At 50.4% G+C, this 19,311-nt stretch overlaps 1 non-coding gene and 1 pseudogene across 1 annotated transcript; both read right to left on the minus strand.

Annotated features, from left to right (window-relative positions):
- Window positions 1-5,322: 5,322 nt before the first annotated feature.
- LOC146724519 (large subunit ribosomal RNA) lies at window positions 5,323-9,951 on the minus strand (annotated as a pseudogene).
- A 1,022-nt stretch (window positions 9,952-10,973) lies between these two features.
- LOC146724520 (5.8S ribosomal RNA) lies at window positions 10,974-11,128 on the minus strand. Its single transcript, XR_014924032.1, has one exon. It is a non-coding gene; the product is annotated as a 5.8S ribosomal RNA (ribosomal RNA).
- Between the last annotated feature and the right edge of the window lie 8,183 nt (window positions 11,129-19,311).

Raw genomic sequence — 19,311 nt, forward strand, 5'->3', positions numbered from 1 at the left:
ATAAATATTAATACAGAAATGTGTTTATTGACATATTTTTGACACTTTATATATAGCATTCTATGCATGGTTATATTGGATGATGCTATTAGAACTCTAATATCATTATTCAATAATATGTAATCATAGGAATATAAACTAATTTGAATAGTATATAGACATATATACATATATATATATATAAAATTAAGTCGCTTTAAATGTTTATATAATCTATAACCACACATATCTGTTTTTGTAAACTTGTTGTTAGATGCTGCGCGAACTTCAAGAACCAATTTAACAAATAAGGAATTTGAGGATATAATTGCAAGATGGCTAATTTTAGCCAAGCAGAGATTTGACCGAGATTTGTAAGTTATATATAATATACCTCAATTAACTATTTGATCATCTTATCTCAAACGTTGTATTTTTATAAGAAACTGATTTTTTAAAGAGGGTGAACACATGCCACTATCTGTTCATTATTGCGGTGTATTAGTTTTTTTAAATAAATACAAACATTTAAGAACTTATTGTTATTTTTGTATAGAATATTATGCAGAATAGAATTGACTTATTGCACCTATGTATAACAATCCATATTTCTTTTTAGGAAAAAGAAAGAACAAAAGAAGAGATGCGAAAATGAGGAGATCTAAACAAGAAAAGGAACCAGGTTATTAAATAGAATAATTTTAATATATAATAAATAATAAATATTGTGAACGTTTATTATTACGTTATTGCACAGTTATTATTATTACGTTTATTTATAGATTTTATAGAGTTTATTTTTGCATATGTACTTTTTTTATTTTGAATGTATTAATTTCATACACAGTAATTATATATATATTTTATTATTTAAATGGTTACAGTATTAAATACAATATGCATAGTTGTAAGTGCAATAAAGTAATTATTAAATATTATTTTTTAAATAATAGTATAAAACGAGAAAAGTTATAAATAATATATACAGTTGAATATTAAAGTAATTTAAAGTTCTAAGATTTTAGTTATTTATTGCGTAGCTGTAGCATAAAAACTTAACAATCACTATGTTTATTTTATAAGGCCTATATATTAAAAAGTGATGCACATTAAGTTTTTTAAACAATTGTATCAATTTTTTTTTCATAATTTGATAAAGTGATAACTTAGAAGTTGAAGAAAATTTACTTTAAAAATGATTTATTTATAAGATTAATTATATTGCTTAGTGATATAGTTATTCAATATGATTAAATGATGGATTTAACGTGAATGTGTATTAAAATGATAGTTATACCCCACACACAAGGACATATATAATAAATATGGCTTATATTTTTGGAAGTATATATGTATATTAAAAATAAAAAATGTAAGTAAATAATTACATTTATAATCTTTTGAGACAAGATATACTACTGGCAGGATCAAAGTGAGCTTCGTGTGCGGTAGTCGCAGGGAGTATATCGCGAGCGAGCCCGAAAGACTCGTCGCTACGCTCTTTTAGCGCGCGCGCGCGTTCGATGCGCGCGAAACACCGACGGCGCGCGCGACACGCTCGTATGTGCCATTTATTTGCCGCCGGTTCTTGCTCAGCCGGTCGGGCGACACTCTGCTGTGTTTAACGCTATTATGTAAAGGTACGACGAGGGAGAACGACGGAGGCGAGAGTAAAAACCCCCGACGCCGCGCCTCTCTCTTCTTCCTCATCCTCTCCGTCAAAATACACAGTATCAAAATACTCGTGTTCTTATTCTCCCAAATGTTTAGGAAATGCGCGGTCTCAGAGAGACAGCGCGATTCACCCTGAAGCTTAGGATCGACGATTGGCGATTTTCGCGATTTGCTTAGACGTCGAGGGATGGTATGTCTTATGGTTCGTACGCGTTAAACCGCAACAGACCAGCAAACGATTTCGCTACGAGGCGTACAAAGCGAGGGGAAGAAGCAACTCTTACCGCAAACTCGTATCCGTGGAGTAGATGCTCGGTAAGCGCGACGATTCCGCTGCTGCGTACGAAACGAGAGGGAACCGCGCGGCCAACACACTAGAGGCGTGCGCGCCACATACGAGCCATTCGGTCTTTGCGACACCGACTCGTGGCAATGCCTGTGCTCGTAATAAATAAGTGTGCGTTAATTTTGCGCGGCGTTCGGCGACGAACGAGACGAGCCGCACCGTATCCCCGGCAAAGAGGAATACAAGACGACGTATATTTTTTTATATATTGTGGTTTCCAAATCAAACTTTATATAAGGGTTCTCTCCGTGTAAGAGTCGCGACTCGCCCAAAAATCGTTTTGGACCCGTTCGGGCGATTTCTGTCAAGTCGAGAGCCGACACGTAAAAATTAATTTTAAAAAAGGGGAACGGTACGGAGGGGGCGGTCAAAACCCACCCCGGGAAAGTGGCGCGAGACTCGAGAAAGTACGTTTACGACTCGTCCGGACTCGCTCAAACGTTCGACGCGCCGAGAGCGAGTTTTTTTTTTTTTTTTTTTTTTTTTTTTTTTTTTTTTTTTTCCCCCCCCCCCCCCCCCCCCCCCCCCCCCCCCCCCCCCCCCCCCCCCCCCCCCCCCCCCCCCCCCCCCCCCCCCCCCCCCCCGGGCCCCCGGGCAACCTCCGGCGGGCGAAAACTGGGGCGGGCGACACCCCCGGGAAACCCACGGCCGACCGGCGACACCCCCGGGAAAGGGCGGCACCTCCAGACAACCAAAATGATCTCTCGAAGTCAGGAGCCCGCGGCGGTTACCTCCGGAACACTTAACGGACGTTTTAAAGGGGCCGCAACGAGGGAGCTACGTAAAAACGTTTCGGACGAACGAAGTTATTACTATTCGGCGCTCGCTCGACATAGGGCGCTGTCCGATTACTAATTCGAAACGTGTCTCTCAAACCCACGTGTCGGAGACATATATTTCGAATTATTACGGATGATACGCAACACGAAAAAACCCGATTACGTACCGAACACTCGCCCAGCGAATTCACGGCGCGGAAACGAAAAGCTCGTTACGGGCGTTTTTTATAGGCCCCCGGGAACAAAAAAACGCCGGCGAAAAATTGGGGAAGGGGGACGGCACCTCGGAGGGCGACCCCTCCGGACGACCAATGATTTTCCCCAAGTCGTGCCCGCCGGCCCTGGTACCTCCGGGGCACTTGCGGCGAGTAGCGACGCACGAGGAGTAATGTCCCGATAGGGAAAAATACGTTCGGACAAAGGTTTCGTCTTTGCGCTCCGCACGACCGCGGACCACATTATTCATATTGCAAAATTCCCGGGTACCCTGTCGGATGCACAATTTCGAGATTATACAAACCCGATCGGGCGACGAGAAATTTTTTCAGCCCGATAGAGGCATCCCCCGTGTTTTCCTTGATTAGCGGGGCGGACACCACCGGCGGCAGCGCCGCCCGTAACCAAGTACAGATAGCGGGCGTGTTGCTTTCGTTGGCGGGGCGACACCTCCGGCCGGCACGCGGCCGCTCGTAACCCAAGGTTACGATAGCGGCGTGTTGCATTTGTTGGCGGGTGATGACACCTCCAGGCCAGCCCAAGCCGCTTTTCCAGTTCGATCGCGGAGTGTTGCTTTCGTTGCGGGCCGACCACCTCCGGCCCGCACAAGCCGCTTTACAATTCGTCGCGGCGTGTTGCTTCGCCGGGGCGAATGACAAATTCTTCCAAGTTCGCTAGCGGCGTAGTTGCTTTCGCCGCGGAGAGTGCGGAGAAATTCTTCCAAGTCCTTAGCGGCGTGTTGCTATGAGGAGCGATCGAGAAAAATTCATCCAGTCGTTCGCGGCGTGTTGCATTCGCCGGCGAGCGGAATTCTTCCAGTCGTTTCGCGGCGTGGCTTTCGCCGGGGCGAGGCGAGAAATTTTCCAAGTCCTTCGCGGGCGTGATGCTTTCCGCCGGAAGCGAGCCGAGAAGAGAAAAAGAAATTCATCCAAGTCCGTTCGCGCGTGTTGCTTTCGCCGGGCGAGCGACAAATTCTTCCAAGTCAGTTCGCGGAGTGTTGCTTTCGTTGGCGGGCGACACCTCCGGCGGCACGCGCCGCCGTACCCCAAGTCCGATCGCGGCGTGTTGCTTTCGTTGGCGGGCGACACCTCCGGCCGCACAAGCCGCTTTTTTCCAAGTTCGCTCGCGGCGTGTTGCTTTCGCGGGCGAGCGACAAATTCTTCCAAGTTCGCTCGCGGCGTGTTGCTTTCGCCGGGCTGCGCGAGAAATTCATTCCAAGTCGTTCGCGGCGTGTTGTTGCTTTTCGCCGGGAGTGCGAGACGAGAAATTCTTCCAAGTCCGTTCGCGGCGTGTGGCTTTCGCCGGGCGAGCGAGAAATTCATCCAAGTCCGTTCGCGGCGTGTTGCTTTCGCCGGGCGAGCGACAAATTCTTCCAAGTACGTTCGCGGCGTGTTGCTTTCGTTGGCGGGCGACACCTCCGGCGGCACGAGCCGCCCGTACCCCCAAGTCCGATTCGCGGCGTGTTGCTTTCGTTGGCGGGCGACACCCTCCGGCCGCACAAGCCGCTATTTCCAAGTTCGCTCGCGGCGTGTTGCTTTCGCCGGGCGAGCGACAAATTCTTCCACGTTCGCTCGCGGCGTGTTGCTTTCGCCGGGCGAGCGAGAAATTCTTCCAAGGTCCGTTCGCGGCGTGTGCTTTCGCCGGCGATCGAGAAAATTCATTTCCAAGTCCGTTCGCGGCCTCGTGTGCTTTCGCCGGGCGAGACGACAAATTCTTCCAAGTCCGTTCGCGTCCCGTGTTGCTTTGTGGCGGGGCGACACTCCGCGGCGGCGCGCCGCCGTACCCCAAGTCCTATAGCAGGTGTTGCTTTCGTTGGCGGCCCGACACCCCGGTCCGCACAAAGCGCTTTTTCCAAGTGTCGCCGCGCGGCGTGGTGCTTCGCGGGCGAGCGTCAAAGTCTTCAAAGTCGGCCTGCGGCGTGTGCTTTTCGCCGGCGAGAGCGAGAAATTCATCCAAAGTCCGTTAGCGGCGTGTTGCTTTCGCCGCGAGCGAGAGACGAGAAATTCTTCCAAGTCCGTTCGCGGCCGTGTTGCTTTCGACGGCGAGCGAGCGAAATTCATTCCAAGTCCGTTCGCGGCGTGTTGCTTTCGCCGGGCGAGCGAGAAATTCATTCCAAGTCGTTCGCGGCTCCGTGTTGCTTTCGCCGGCGAGCCGAGAAATTCATCCAAGTCCGTTCGCGGCGTGTTGCTTTCGCCGGCGAGCGAGAAATTTTTCCAAGTCCGTTCGCGGCGTGTTGCTTTCGCCGGCGAGCGAGAAATTCATCCAAGTCCGTTCGCGGCGTGTGTTGCTTTCGCCGTCGAACGTGTGGGGTCTCGTCTAACCGACAAGACGAATCCCCAAGCCGAGGGCTGAGTCTCAACAGATCGCAGCGTGGTAACTGCTCTACCGAGTACAACACCCCGCCAGGTACCTAAGTCGTCTACAGCCGATTCCGAGTCTCGACATCGAACTTGCGAAACCCATGATCGACCGTTAGACGCCGTGCCGTCGTAGCGGTGAGATACCGACGACGGGCGATGGCGCCGTACGGCAAACCGGGCTCGTGCGACGACCGGCCGAGGACCGGCCGCCTAGTAGTGTCACATTGTTTTTGAGCCTTTCGACTCACGAGACTCCTAGAGATATCATTGCCACCTTCGACTAGAGAGGATACGGCCTTAGAGGCGTTCAGGCTAATCCCACGGATGGTAGCTTCGCACCACCGGCCGCTCGACCGAGTGCGTGAACCAAATGTCCGAACCCTGCGGTTCCTCTCGTACTGAGCAGGATTACTATCGCAATGGACTAGTCATCAGTAGGGTAAACTAACCTGTCTCACGCGGTCTAAAACCCAGCTCACGTTCCCTGTTGGCGGTGTGGAACAATCCGACGCTTGGCGAATTCTGCTTCGCAATGATAGGAAGAGCCGACATCGAAGGATCAAAAAGCGAAACGTCGCTATGGAACGCTTGGCCGCCACAAGCCAGTTATCCCTTGTGGTAACTTTTTGAAACCTATTGCTGAAAACATCTTCAAGCCAAAAGGATCGATAGGCCGTGCTTTCGCAGTATCTATGCGTACTGAACCTCGAGATCAAGCCAGCTTTTGCCCTTTTGCTCTACGCGAGGTTTCTGTCCTCGCTGAGCTGGCCTTAGGACACCGCGTTATTCTTTGACAGATGTACCGCCCAGTCAAACTTCCCCCGCCTGGCAGTGTCCTCGAAATCGGATCACGCGGGAGTATTAGTATTAACGGCGATCGGCCGAGGCCTAAGCCCACTTGACACAGTTGGCTCTAGAACACCGTGACCGCGCGGGGCGCGAAGGCCCTCGGGGCACGCGCTCCGTCTAACGAGTAAGTAAGGAAACGATGAAAGTAGTGGTATTTCACAGGCGATGTTTGCCATCTCCCACTTATGCTACACCTCTTCATGTCTCCTTACAGTGCAGAACTAGAGTAAAGCTCAACCAGGGTCTTCTTTCCAAGCTAATTTTCCAAGGCCCGTTACATTGCAGTGGTCTTCAGCTAGACAGTTTAGATAGGACGACAGTTATTGTAAGAGCTGTTGCCCCGAAAGCAAACGACTACGGCTGCCCGCACTACGGGCATACGCCCAAATGATACCACCCGTCCACGAAACCGCCCGAGAACGGCAGTAGAAAAAAATACAGCAGCGCCTTGCGGGATGGACAGGTAGCCGCGACGAGCGAGCCATCCTGATCCCTAAACCGATTATTACCTCCTAGGGACCACCACTACGACCCACCCGTTGGGACACGGTATGCGTGGTAGGCTGGTACGGTCCCGGCATTCGCCCCGACGCGCCCAGCGGGACCACGGGGAGGCCTGTCCATTTGTGTACCGGCCTGACACACGCTCTAAACCTGTTGGGTGGAAGTCTTTGGGAAGGGAGGAAGGATGACTAGTAGATAGGGGACAGTGGAATCTCGTTAATTCCATTCATGCGCGGCACAAATTAGATGACGATGGGCTTTGGGACCTTAAGAGGTCATGGTTACGACACGACACCGGGGGGTCTGGGGGGGCGGTTAGACCAGTAAGCGGACCCCAGCGGTGCCGGGAGGCTACATCGGGTTATCCCTTCCGCTAGAACGGATCCACACCTGGGATTTCCCCTTTACAGCGCACATACACTGCGTATTACGTACGCCAGGGACAGCAGATCCTTCAGACGTAGGGGCCCGTTTACCCGCGCTTGCTTGAATTTCTTCACGTTGACATTCAGAGCACTGGGCAGAAATGACATTGCGTCAACACCCGCGAGGGCCATCGCAATGCTTTGTTTTAATTAGACAGTCGGATTCCCCTAGTCCGTGCCAGTTCTGAGCTGAGCGTTGAATGGCGGCCGAAGAGGACGACCACGACGGCTCGCGCCGCCACGGAAGCCTCGCAGCAAGGAAGATCCGCGGGAGGCCAAGGCACGGGACCGAGCTCGGATCCCGGGACCGGCGCGAGAACGCCGACCGTTCACCTCGCCCAGGCCCGGCACGGCAGCCAGACCCGCTTCCCGACCAAGCCCGACACGCCCCGCTCCTCAGAGCCAATCCTTATTCCGAAGTTACGGATCCAATTTGCCGACTTCCCTTACCTACATTATTCTATCGACTAGAGGCTCTTTACCTTGGAGACCTGCTGCGGATATGGGTACAAACCGGCGCGACACCTCCACGTGGCCCTCTCCTGGATTTTCAAGGTCCGAGGGAAAGATCCGGACACTGCCGCAACTGCGGTGCTCTTCGCGTTCCAACCCCTATCTCCCTGCTAGAGGTTTCCAGGGAACTCGAACGCTTATACAGAAAAGAAAACTCTTCCCGGATCTCCCGACGGCGTCTCCAGGTCATTTTGGGTTACCCCGACGAACACTCTTACGAGGGCCCGAATTGTATGCGGTTCCGCTGCCGGGTTCCGGAATAGGAACCGGATTCCCTTTCGCCCGACGGGCGTGTGTCTTTCGTATAATATTTATTATTATTTCTCGACACTCGAGTATATTGTACGCCGTCATTGACATAGGATTTCTCCTAGGGCTTAGGATCGACTGACTCGTGTGCAACGGCTGTTCACACGAAACCCGTCTCCACGTCAGTCCTCCAGGGCCTCGCTGGAGTATTTGCTACTACCACCAAGATCTGCACCGACGGCGGCTCCAGGCAGGCTCGCGCCCAGACCCTTCTGCGCTCACCGTCACGACCCTCCTACTCGTCAGGGCTTCGTGACGACGCGAGAGAAGACTAACGCCCGCTCCCGGTTGCCGCCCCACTTGCCGCTGACGGCAGAGTATAGGCTCGACGCTTCAGCGCCATCCATTTTCAGGGCTAGTTGCTTCGGCAGGTGAGTTGTTACACACTCCTTAGCGGATTCCGACTTCCATGGCCACCGTCCTGCTGTCTTAAGCAACCAACGCCTTTCATGGTGTCCCATGAGCGTCGAGTTGGGCGCCTTAACTCTGCGTTTGGTTCATCCCACAGCGCCAGTTCTGCTTACCAAAAATGGCCCACTGGCACTCTGATCCGAAGATGCTCGTGGCTTCATAATTCAAGAAAGCCAGAGATCTCACCCATTTAAAGTTTGAGAATAGGTTGAGGTCGTTTCGGCCCCAAGGCCTCTAATCATTCGCTTTACCAGATGAGACTCGCGCGCGTTCCGTGCGGAACGGCCGAGTGCCAGCTATCCTGAGGGAAACTTCGGAGGGAACCAGCTACTAGATGGTTCGATTACTCTTTCGCCCCTATACCCAGTTCCGACGATCGATTTGCACGTCAGAATCGCTACGGACCTCCATCAGGGTTTCCCCTGACTTCGTCCTGACCAGGCATAGTTCACCATCTTTTGGGTCCCAACGTGTACGCTCTGGGTGCGCCTCTTCTCGCGATGAGAACGAGACGCCCCGAGAGTGCGAGGCCGCATCGCGACGCGGCCCATCCTCCCTAGGTCGACGGCCAGGGCCGACCTTCATTTTTATTACGCTTTTAGGTCTCGCGACAAGTCCCAATGACTCGCGTACATGTTAGACTCCTTGGTCCGTGTTTCAAGACGGGTCCTAAGAGTACCCAAAGCAGTAGCGTCGCCGACCGGTATCGGTCTCCCGCGAGACCGCGGGAGACGTTCGTAGGCCTGTCGAAGGTGTACCGTACTGTAACCAACAGCGGGCCAGGACCGGGGACGGCGCGAAGTCCGTAACCTCCGAGTACCGTGGTGCGCGCTTGCGACGGTCTCGACGCACCGTGAATAGTGCGGCCTGATACTTTGCGCGTACCGCCGAGCAGCCGGCCGGGCGACCGAGGGTTTGTCGCGTGCCGTTTTACCGGCGACGCGACAGACACCGCACCCGGGCCGTAGACCGACACCCAGCGGGTCGCGACGTTCTACTTGGGGAGAAGTGCACGACGACGAGCGCCGGACATCGGCGCACGGTAGCGTGCCCGCGCGCGAGCCGCAAGGACTCCGCGGGACATCGCCGACCGACGCGAAGCCAGCGCCGCTGACGATGAATCTCCCCGTTCGATCTTTTGGGTTTCTTAGGTTTACCCCTAAACGGTTTCACGTACTCTTGAACTCTCTCTTCAAAGTTCTTTTCAACTTTCCCTCACGGTACTTGTTCGCTATCGGTCTCGTGGTCGTATTTAGCCTTAGATGGAGTTTACCACCCACTGAGAGCTGCACTCTCAAGCAACCCGACTCTAAGGAGAGAACCTCCCGAGGCGCGCACCGGTCGCTACGGGCCTGGCACCCTCTACGGGTAAGTGGCCCCATTCAAGATGGACTTGGACGCGACGCGGCACCTCGGGATAAGCGGATCCTCCCAAACACCACATTTCCCTGCGGCGGAACCGCGGGATTCGGTGCTGGGCTCTTTCCTGTTCGCTCGCCGCTACTAAGGAAATCCTGGTTAGTTTCTTTTCCTCCGCTTAATAATATGCTTAAATTCAGCGGGTAATCTCGCCTGCTCTGAGGTCGTCGCATAGTGAGCTTTCGTAGCCGTTTGCCTCCTCCGCGTCGCTCATCGTCGTCTCTCCTCTATAATATATATTATAAGAGGGAGAGAGAGAGAGCGTCGAACGAGAGAGCAGCAGCGGCAGCACACGAAATACGCGAGAAGGCAAATCGCCGGGGCGCTAACCGCACACACACTTGTTGGTGGTAATGGAGACGATATATCGCGGGGTTCGAGATTCTCGGCTCCCCCTTCTCTTTTATATACAAAATTCGGGCGGAATCGATTCGACGAGTACACGACGCGGCGCGCCGGTCCCCTTTTTTCGCTTTACGAAAATTTCGTGGACTCGGACACGCGGTCGGCTCGCGATTCAAAACCCTTCTCCGTAAAGAGGTAAAGGATTACGAATGCTCTCTCCGCCGGACGACGACGCGCCGTATATTTCTCCGTAATACCGTTATGTGTGCGGGCAAGGGCGCCTCGGCATAAGACGCGCGAGCGCTATCGTACCGAGAGACGCGGCACAGAGTGCGGGTCAGTCTGTGTGATGTACAAAGAGGAGAGACGGTGAGACAAGCGCTACCTACTTTCGGGAGACAAAGACGCACGCGCCGCTCTAGCGAAAGCGGTGCCATTTACCGTCCTGACCCTTTTATTGGCCGTTTGTTGCTCCCTTTGCGCGCGCTCTTACTCTCATCCCATTTTTCCTCGGCTCTCGCGTACACACATGACTTGGATACACAAACACGCTTCCCCTCTTAATTCGCGCAGCAATCTCTGGGCGCGCGTTCGCCAACGTTTTACACGCTTGTGCGCTTCTCCTCCTCATTATTATTATTTCGGTGTGTCATTTCAGACGACGCCAGGCTTTGCACCGCGGCCGGTCGGCGCGGCACAGACACCTCGGGCGAACGTCCAACAATTGCTCGTACGCCCATTGTAAGCGTTGCACAGGGCACAGGCGACGCGCGCGCCATTCTCTGGTCGCCCGCGTCGTGGAAGTGCGCGCTTTTCGGACGCAAGCAGTTTAGAGGTACTAAAACGACCCTCAGCCAGGCGTGGTCCGGGAATTGTATCCGTGGACCGCAATGTGCGTTCGAAATGTCGATGTTCATGTGTCCTGCAGTTCACAAGTTGACGCGCAATTAGCTGCGTTCTTCATCGACCCACGAGCCAAGTGTTCCACCGTTCAGGGTAATCGTTCGAAATTTTTGCTCTCGCGAAGAAACGCGCTTCTCGTTCAACCATCGTGGTCTCTTCTCTCGGACGAGAAAGAGAGAATAATCGTGGTGGCTCTTCGATCAGCCTGTCCGCGCGCGTCCGAGGACGCGCGCGGACCGCCGCCTCCCGCCAGGGAAGGCTACGGCACAAAGATAGAGTTGTGTGTTTCTCGTTCGGAGCGTCTCTCCCGCAACGGGAGAGCCGGGGCGGAAGCTCTTTGAAGAAACCGTCGGACCGACACAGTTGACAGATTGGTCGAAATATCATCGATCCCTTCTCTGTGTTATATATATATATTATAATAATATATGGGGGTCCTCTCGCTCGGCACTCGCGATCGCACACCGTGTGTTCTCGGCACGCTGACCGCTGCCCCGCGACAACGGGGAGGGCGCGCGTCGACGAACGTCGTGGGTGCTGCACACACGCGTGCGCGGGCATAGGTTACCACCGGTTCGCGCTCAACGCCGAATCGACGCTCTGTGTGTGTGTGTGGCCGGAGAATGGCACACACACGAGCGTGATCGCGAAGCGTCTCGCTCCGAATCGTCGTCAAACACCGCCGGGCGCGCTGCTCTGCTTGCCGACTACTTTCGGTCAGAGAGGCGCGACGGCGTCCGTCGTTATATCAAAACACAACAACAAATTCCGTCAAATCCGTTATTTTCTTTTTCTCTGAGAGCGCCTTTTCAGCGCGTCCATTCAGTCGCCGACTGCTGCGAGCGCGCGTCTCTCCCAAAAGAGAGGACTCTCGACGCAGAGCAGGACCTCCGGAACGTTAATGATCCTTCCGCAGGTTCACCTACGGAAACCTTGTTACGACTTTTACTTCCTCTAAATGATCAAGTTTGGTCATCTTCCCGGCAACATCGGCAATGCCGAGACATTGCCGCGCACCAGTCCGAAGACCTCACTAAATCATTCAATCGGTAGTAGCGACGGGCGGTGTGTACAAAGGGCAGGGACGTAATCAACGCGAGCTTATGACTCGCGCTTACTGGGAATTCCTCGTTCATGGGGAACAATTGCAAGCCCCAATCCCTAGCACGAAGGAGGTTCAGCGGGTTACCCGGGCCTTTCGGCCAGGGAACACACGCTGATTCCTTCAGTGTAACGCGCGTGCGGCCCAGAACATCTAAGGGCATCACAGACCTGTTATTGCTCAATCTCGTGCGGCTAGAAGTGCTTCGCATTTGGGCACATGATGCGGCAATGCACCGAAAAGGAAAGACTGTGCCAAAAATGTGGATGTGTAGGACACATGATGAGAGATTGTAAAAAGGAAAGTGTGTGTAGAAACTGTAAACTGAGAGGGAGCAAATGTGATCACTCGGTTCTGTCCGAAGTGTGTCCGGAATACGTGAGAGCGTTAGAGAGAGAGAAAGCAAGAATAAATGACGAATGAATGGTGCGTGAATGTGGTGCAGTATAACTGCCAAAGAGCGTATGCAATTATGTGTGATCTGGGTGAGATGATGCGCGAACGTCGAGTGAGTGTAACACTGCTGCAAGAACCGTATGAAAGGCATGAACATGTGGTGGGCTTGCCCATAGGTTTGGATGTGATTGTGTGCGAAAGTGGGACGGTGAAAGCAGCAGTGGTGGTAAATGACTCTAGGTTAGACGTGATGTGCGTGAGAGAGTGTACGAATAAGCTTGGTGTGAGTGTGTGGTTGAAGGGGGACTTTGGCGAAATGTATGTGGTGTCCATGTATTGCCAGTATGGTAAGTGTATCGAGCCGTACTTGGCGTACATGGACAGAGTAAGTGAGACGGCCGGGAGAAAGCGTCTGCTGATAGGTATGGATGCGAATGCCGTCTCTCCCTTGTGGTATAGTGTTACGTCCCGTTCGCAGTCGCGGCGTGTTATTCGCGAGTGTATGATTCGCGTTGCACGTACTCAAACTATTGCGCGAGACAACGTCGTATTACGGAAATTTTTCCGGGGATACCCACGACGAAGGGTTTTCCGACAAAGGTTGCACGATGCGGAGGAAAGGGAAAGAATGTGTTACCCTTAAAGTAGCAGTTACGGCGTGGAGCCTATCTGTAATTCTACAGTTATGATCGTGGTTCCGTCTTCTATCCTCGCCGGGACGCTATCTGGGTTACGCGAGTAGTCTTCGTATACAGACTCGCAAAGTTCGCATAGGTCACCCGCCCGTGAGAGGGTGAGGCGGTTGCTGCAAGTTCCGCAAACTATCCCAACTAATAATCCACCTATGGTTAGGCTATGTTTCCGGATCCGCGTCCAGAACAATTGAGAAGTTCGAGGTAACGCGGCGAAGCATGAAAGACAAAGAGCGGCTTTAGTTTCAAAATGGATGTACCCGATACCGACTTGACAGTAATACGGAGGCTCGAGAGGTATTAGGAGATTAACTCCTGGAAGAGGGGTTACACCTCTAAAGGGGATTGGGCACATCTATACTTGCCACGTTAGTTGTATTAAAAGATCATGCGTTGTTCGCTCGTAGATGGTTGATGAGACCGGACGTTGTCGAGAGGTCGGTAAATGTCGGTAAAGTGAGTCGATGTGGCGTCGATATAACGTCGGCAACTATCGGTAACGATCGTCGGTAAAGGCCGTCGGTATAAGCCGGTGGTAAATCGTTGGTAAGATCGTCGATAAAAGAACGTACGTCGGTATACTGTTGGTAAATCGGGAGTGTTCCTAATAGTTTATTGTTTAAATGACTACTTTGTTGTACGGATTTACGAAGTTATTTCTTGAGACACGAAGTTTTTTAAAAGATTGAATTATTTGCGTTTTTCCGTGTTAGAATTCCGAGAGTGGCACCGCATGTGGTGGTCGACCCTAGTTTTATAGCCCGACCTTTTTTTTATAGCTTCCGCAGTGACGATGGAAAAGAGGAAAAATGTGTCGGAGATTTTTCTAGAATGTTCTCTTCCACGTGGTAGAAGCGTCTCTGAATTTGCTAACACGCGCGATTCCTTAGGTTAACGTGAATTTCACTTACCTTTAGTAGCACTTTCTTGATCGTGTCGGCTCGTACTTGGAGGTAGTGCGTGCGGCGAGGGTCGTTCACTGGGATGTTTGGCGGCGGCAGGCGTCGTGGTTGGAACGTTATTGGTATGCACTTCCACTGTAGGAGTTCGTCGTTGTTATTATTTTTAATGTTGAAAATGTTCTCGTATTCAGGATCGGCCTGATATTCCACTCCGAGGAATTGAGAATATTCCTCGGTCGCTGATTCGCGATAAAGTCGGTTTAGTTTTCGTAATTGATTCTTCCTTCCTGCGCGTCGCGTCTTAGGCATATTGAATTTGATGCATCCTCTGAATGATTACTCAAATAAGGAGGGTTGATATGCGGCGGACCTCACTATCAATTCCTTATTTTGGCAAATGCTGAGAATGTTAATTCTGACTGTGATGAGCGGTGGTCCGCTCCAAACACAGTTTGAATTATTCTGAATTCAAACGCCGTATGACAAATTTAAACGCTATCGTATTTTATCACGGGAGTGGAAGTTTGAAGAATACTGAACACTAGTTTTCACACATGAATACACTGATTTATTCGTATAGTAGTACAAAATTCGAGACTAAAACTTAGAATTAGAATTTAGATTTAGACTTAGAATTTAGAGTTAGAATATTATACTTAGAGTTAGAATTTTAGAATTAGAGTTAGGATTTAGAATTTGGACTTAGAGTTAGAATTTAGGAGTGCGACTATACTGTTCGGTGTCGCGCAGAGAACTGCCAAAATTCGGGACTGCTCTGAGGTCCTTCGTTTCGGCGGCTCGGGCCTGCGGCGGCCTGGAGAGGGGGAACTCTCCGGAGTAGGGGCTCTCACCGTGGTGGGAGATCCTTAGGCGCTACGAAGCGCCACGCTTAGTTTCTAGGCGGAGTTAAGCGTCATGGCCGGCTTGGCGCGCTTTTCAAATAGCGTTTAAGGAACTTGGAGTAAACGAAAAAATTTATACGGCCGGACGTGACACTAATTCTAAAATTCTAACTCTAAGTATAATATTCTAACTCTAAATTCTAAGTCTAAATCTAAATTCTAATTCTAAGTTTTAGTCTCGAATTTTGTACTACTATACGAATAAATCAGTGTATTCATGTGTGAAAACTAGTGTTCAGTATTCTTCAAAACTTCCACTCCCGTGATAAAATACGATAGCGTTTAAATTTGTCATACGGCGTTTGAATTCAGAATAATTCAAACTGTGTTTGGAGCGGACCACCGCTCATCACAGTCAGAATTAACATTCTCAGCATTTGCCAAAATAAGGAATTGATAGTGAGGTCCGCCGCATATCAACCCTCCTTATTTGAGTAATCATTCAGAGGATGCATCAAATTCAATATGCCTAAGACGCGACGCGCAGGAAGGAAGAATCAATTACGAAAACTAAACCGACTTTATCGCGAATCAGCGACCGAGGAATATTCTCAATTCCTCGGAGTGGAATATCAGGCCGATCCTGAATACGAGAACATTTTCAACATTAAAAATAATAACAACGACGAACTCCTACAGTGGAAGTGGATACCAATAACGTTCCAACCACGACGCCTGCCGCCGCCAAACATCCCAGTGAACGACCCTCGCCGCACCCACTACCTCCAAGTACGAGCCGACACGATCAAGAAAGTGCTACTAAAGGTAAGTGAAATTCACGTTAACCTAAGGAATCGCGCGTGTTAGCAAATTCAGAGACGCTTCTACCACGTGGAAGAGAACATACTAGAAAAATCTCCGACGCATTTTTCCTCTTTTCCATCGTCACTGCGGAAGCTATAAAAAAAAGGTCGGGCTATAAAACTAGGGTCGACCACCACATGCGGTGCCACTCTCGGAATTCTAACACGGAAAAACGCAAATAGTTCAATCTCTTAAAAATCTTGTGTCTCAAAAAATAACTTCGTAAATCCGTACAACAAGGTAGTCATTTAAACAATAATCAATTGAGAACACTTTCGATTTACCAACATTACCGACGATATACCGACATACGTTCTTTTACCGACGTTATCGACAATATACCAACATACGTTCTTTTACCGACATTACCGACGATATACCGACATACGTTCTTTTACCAACGGGTTATCGACACCTTACTGGCACCTTACCAGTGATTTACTGAACAATTACCGACGGTTTTGCCGACGACTACTAACTTCTCGATAACTGCCGGGTTCACCGAAGATCTACGAGCGAACGACGCATTATCAATTCGATTACGCAACAAACACAAATGTGCCCACTCACCCTTAGAGATATAACTCCTCCTCCAGAAGTTAATCTCTTCGTACCGTTTGAACCCTTATTCTATTGCCAAGTTGGTGTCGGGTACATCCATTTTGAGACTAAGGCAGCTCTCTGCATTTCATGCTACTCCACCTTACCTAGAGTCTCGAAATTACTTTGGACAAGGATTCGGAAGCATACTCTAATCATAGGCGGAACACCTATCGGAATAAATTGCGGAGTCTGCAACTTCCGACTTACCCTCACGCGAATCGGTGATTTGTGCGAGCTTTGTCAGTTTACGTACGAAGATTACTTACGCAACCCCAACGACGTTCCGCATAGAGCAATCGACGAAGCTATCTTTATTACAGTAGAGTCACAGGTAGGTCCCTCGCAATAATCCGATCACCTCAGTTCCAACGCGAATAACCTCAGATCGCGGGTATCCCCGGGGAGAATCGCATAGATTCGCATACCCGTAATAGCGATCGTGTCTCGTGGAAAAAGCCGAGCTCTGCATTCAAATTTTCGCAGCCGCGACCCCACGAGACGTAACAAAATTTGGTGACAGCGGGGGGATACGAGTTAATATTTGCGATGGAAACACGAGGGAAATCGGGTACAAAAAAGCTCACTGAAGTAGAAATAGACGAACTTCGTGCTCAATTACATGCCAAGGAAGCACGGTTACGCGAACAATCCGAGATGCTTCAACAGCAGAAAGAAACGTTCGAACGCGAAAAACGGGCTTCGGAAGAAGACCTCGAAATCATCCGCAGTAACCTCGTGAGTAAAGAAACGGAGATGGAAAAACGTTTGAACTCCATCACAATGGTAGCAACTGAAAAACCCGACTTAAGCGATCATATGCTCCAAGAAATCGAACGATTACGCCAGGAGATAAACTCCATGCGCGGGAACAATACGATACCTACGCAATATATTCCCAGCACCGCGGGACGCTTTCTCGACGAACAGGCGTCTCCCGCATTCCAACACGGAACCAATTATGATAGTCCAAGGGTGTCTTTCAGGGAAGCACTTGAGACTATCCCGCCATTCGACGGTCGAAATATCCCCCTCTCTCAATTTATACGAGCATGTAGACGCGCTAAAGAAATATTCCCACCATCGTCCGAGCGAAACCTAACCCGCCTACTTCTTACTAAGTTACGCGGGCGAGCTATATGCGCCGTAGAAGACGAAGAGTGCGAAACGATAACTCAACTTGCCGACCTCCTGAATGGAGCCTTCGGATCCCCGAAAACCATCGACCAGTATCGTGGGGAGCTGAGCACAATTTACCTTAAACCAAACGAGCATATCCTTGATTTCATTAGCCGCGTAAAAGACTTGCGATCTTCTATAACGGACGCGGAACGCCGAGCACAAGGAATGCTATCCGTCGGATCAGTAAACGAAATCGACGCCTTAACAGCACGATCTTTCTGCGAGGGCTTGCCACTCGCCTATAGGATACAATTGAGACAAGAACACTATCGCGACCCGTTTCTAGCTTTTTCACACGTCAAAATTCTCGCGAAAAGATCGGAACTAGACAATGAAAGATTCGAAACTCCGCGCCGTTCATACGAACGTAACGTATATCCGAATGAAAGGCCTTTAGCCCACTCGACGCCCATAAAAATAAACACGGAACGATCTCCTAACAACAGATGGACTCGAGCCGAGTACTCGCCGCGCGTCGAACAAACACGGCACAGTAACGCGCCGTTTCCAAAAGCCTATAATAGTACACAGTCACAGAGACCGACAAACACTTACAGAACGGAAGACGCCAACCGAGGGGGTCCCGAGAACAATAGACACGAACGAACCAGTAACAACAAATACTGTAGGTACTGTAAAAATCCGGGACACGAAATAGAGGAGTGCCGGAAAAGACAATACAATAACTCACGTCAGGGAAACTCCCCTCACCCCTCGAGGCCCAGGGACGAGGCTCGAGCGGGAACGTCTCGGGAAACAGATCGTCCAATACGACTAATAAACGCGGAGCAAGCCCTGGAGAAACCAGAATCGCCATGCTAACTCCGAACGATTTTTCGCACGCGCCCACCGTTTCCATTGCCGCGGACGGTTTAGCACGCAACACGAATTTCATGATAGATACTGGCGCGGCACCCAACTTGGTTAAACAAGGCCAACTAAGCCCCGATTGCGTTATCGATAAAAGCATAACTATTTTCCTTAGCGGAATTACAAGCGATAAAATCGAAACGCTCGGAGCGACAAGTATAAAATACCTCGGTCACAGGATCGACCTCCACTTAGTCCCAGACGACTTTCCAATTTCCCAAGGCGGAATCCTAGGATTCGAATTCTTACGCGACGCGTCTAAGATAGATTATTCCAAGCGCTGCATCGTGTGGCAGCAAACGCAAATCCCTTTTAACGATGCTCAGACGGTAAAAATCCCGGCTAGATCGCGGGCCACCGTCTCGCTCCAAGTCAGCAATCCCGAGGTCAGCATAGGATATATTCCGCGAATTCATGTGAACGAAGACATCTACTTAGGAGATGCCATCGTCACTAATCGTAACGGCACAGTATATATGAAAGCCGTTAACATAAGCGACAAGGACCACGAATTGTACTTACCTAGGGTAAGATTACAAGAGATCGAGAAAATTTCCAAATCTTGTCCACAGAACCTCGAGGATCCTTCATCCTATCTCAAGGGTCATAAAAGCACCCTCCTTAACCTAAAATTCCAACGCACGGGTCACATAAACACTGAGGACGGTCCCTTAACCCTAGGGCATCTGGGGACCAATCTCATAAAACATAACGACATAAAACCTCAACACGTCGCAGCGTTGACCCGACAAAACACACAATCTCGTCCCGAAGAAATAAAAACACTGCTGCGGCTTGAACACTTAAATGCGGAGGAGACTAAACACGT

Source organism: Nylanderia fulva, unplaced genomic scaffold (genome assembly GCF_048542155.1).
Source record: "Nylanderia fulva isolate GAGA-0341 unplaced genomic scaffold, ASM4854215v1 Scaffold1272, whole genome shotgun sequence".
NCBI classification, from domain to species: domain Eukaryota; kingdom Metazoa; phylum Arthropoda; class Insecta; order Hymenoptera; family Formicidae; genus Nylanderia; species Nylanderia fulva.